This window comes from Triticum dicoccoides, chromosome 4B, assembly GCF_002162155.2.
Source record: "Triticum dicoccoides isolate Atlit2015 ecotype Zavitan chromosome 4B, WEW_v2.0, whole genome shotgun sequence".
NCBI classification, from domain to species: domain Eukaryota; kingdom Viridiplantae; phylum Streptophyta; class Magnoliopsida; order Poales; family Poaceae; genus Triticum; species Triticum dicoccoides.
Genome location: NC_041387.1, coordinates 194034526 through 194037362, shown reverse-complemented (window position 1 = coordinate 194037362; position 2837 = coordinate 194034526).

The window sequence follows — 2837 nt, the reverse complement described above, 5'->3', positions numbered from 1 at the left end:
GATGTCGTATGTTCGGAGGTTGTCGAGCGTGAGTCTCAAGTCATCTATTAAAGTTTCATTGTGTCTTGTTTTTATGACCAGGTCATCCACATATGCCTCCACTGTATTGCCGATTTGCTTCTCCAGGCATGTATGAATCATACGTTGATAGGTTGCCCCGGCATTTTTGAGCCCCAAAGGCATAGTGTTGAAACAGAAGGGGCCATATGGTGTTATGAAGGCCATTGCGGCTTGGTCGGATTCCGCCATCTTTATTTGATGGTATCCGTAGTATGCGTCAAGGAAACATAGTGAGTCGTGTCCTGCGGTGGCGTCGATGATTTGGTTAATGCGAGGGAGGGGGAAGGGATCCTTGGGACAGGCTTTGTTGAGGTCTTTGAAATCGACACATAGGCGCCAGGTTTTGTCCTTCTTTGGTACCATTACCAGATTTGCCAGCCAATCCGGATGTTTTATATCTCTGATGACTCCGGCCTCAAGTAGCTTGGCTAGCTCTTCTCCCATGGCTTGCCGTTTAGGCTCTGAGAAGCGCCTAAGAGTCTGTTTCACTAGCTTGTATCCTTTCAGTATATTGAGGCTGTGTTCGGCCAACCTGCGTGGGATGCCCGGCATGTATGAAGGATGCCAGGCAAAAATGTCCCAATTCTCGCGTAGGAACTCTCGCAGTGTGGCGTCCATTGTGGGGCTCAACTGTGTCCCGATGGAAGCTGTCTTTGTGGGGTCCGTTGGATGGACCTGGAATTTGACTATCTCGTCAGCAGGCTTGAATGAGGTTGACTTGGGTCATTTGTCGAGTATCACGTCATCCCTATCCACTGTGGCGTGCAGCGTTGTTAGTTCTTCGGCTGCTAGGGCTTTGGATAATGCTTCCAGGGCTAGTGTGGCAGATTTATTTACGGCGCAGAGTGCGACGTCCGGGTCACTGGCTAGAGTGATAATTCCATTGGGTCCGGGCATTTTGAGCTTCATGTACCCGTTATGGGGTATAACTTGAAAGCTCGTGAATGTGTCCCACCCTAAAAGGGCGTGGTATCCGCTGCCGAATGGGGCCACTTGGAACATGATTTCTTCGGACCTATAATTCTCCGGCGTGCCGAATACCACATCCAGTGTGATTTTTCCCGCACATTGTGCCTCCCGACTAGGGATGATTCCCCTGAAGGTCGTGCTACTTTTCATAATGCGGCTTTAATCAATTTCCATCTTGTTGAGGGTTTCTTCATAGATCAGGTTTAATCCGCTTCCGCCGTCCATGAGTACTTTAGTGAGCCGAAAGCCGTCCACGATTGGGCTAAGGACCAAAGTAGCTAGTTCCCGGACTGTTTGGAATTGAGGTTCGTCACTGGCACTAAAGGTTATAGCAGTGTCGCTCCACGGATTTATTTTTGCCATGTGGCAGACGTCAGCGAAACTTCGATGAGCTCTCTTGCGCCTATTATTTGAGGCAAAAGTCTCGAAGATTGTCAGTACCGCATTGTTGTCTTTGGTGGGATGTTGCTCTGCTTTATGGTTTATAAGAAGATCCTCGCCGCTTTTTGCTACCTGCCGGAGTATCCAACATGCTCTAAGGCTATGCGTTGGCATAGTATCCGGCATGCTGTGAATTTTGCATGGCCCATTGAGCCATTCTTCCAATACGGTTCCACACCCTGGAGTGGGCTTTGGTTTTTTGGGAATTGGATCGGGTAACTTACGAGAGTTTGCCCTTTTAGATCGGACGAAGTGTTTATTAAGAGCCGGATTATCCCAGAAGTCCGTTTGGGTTTTCCAGGCGCTTTCCATCGCACAGTACTTCTGTACTATGGCTGCTAAGTCAGCAAAGTGTACTATGTCACGACGACTTATAGCATTGAGGATCCCTTTGTTCTTGCAATTTTTGCAGAAAAGTGAGATTGCTTCTTCCTCGCGACAGTCCTTGACCCTGTTTATCACAAGGAGGAATCTGGCCCAGTAGCAATGTACTGTCTCTTGGGGCTCTTCTATGATATGGGAAAGATGGCATAAGTCTGGGTGGGTGGGCGTAGTTAAGTACGAATTTTGACCCGATTTGACATCCAGGGGCGGAGGAGCTTTCGGGCTTGGCAGCTCGGACTCCGGGATGTTGCCCAATTTTCCTGGCCCGTTGCCTGATTCTAAGTCCGGGGTCTGGGTCACATCCTCCCGCGCACGGGTATCCGGCTCAGAGAGCTCGGTGATCCGGACATAGTTCGTCCTCAAAGTAGAGGGATAATCCATGTGTGGCTCTTCCACTACCGCTACCTCATGGGTGACCGGTGGGGATTTAATATCCCTTTGGTCGGGTTTAAACCCAATCCGATCGTAGTTTGTAGCTACTCCTAGAGTGGCGATGTGACCCAAGAGCTCATTAAGGGAGGAGAGCTCCATTGGATCCATCTATTCGGCAAGTTCTGAATTGACGTGGGGGCTGTTTTTGATGACCCGAGAAGTCATCGTCGGCGCGGCGGCCGATTGGGCGGTCACGATGAAGCCGCCAGGTCGGAGAGTTTGGCCTACCGCCAGGGCTCCCCCAGAGGTGATGTTCTCCTTGACAACGAGACGAGCCATCAAGCCTTGTAGCGACGACACAGAGGAACTCTCAATGAAAGCACCAATGTCGGTGTCAAAACCGGCGGATCTCGGGTAGGGGGTCCCGAACTGTGCCTCTAAGGCTAATGGTAACAGGAGGAAGGGGACACGATGTTTTACCCAGGTTCGGGCCCTCTCGATGGAGGTAAAACCCTACTTCCTGCTTGATTGATGTTTATGATATGAGTATTACAAGAGTTGATCTACCACGAGATAGTAGAGGCTAAACCCTAGGAGCTAGCCTTTGATTC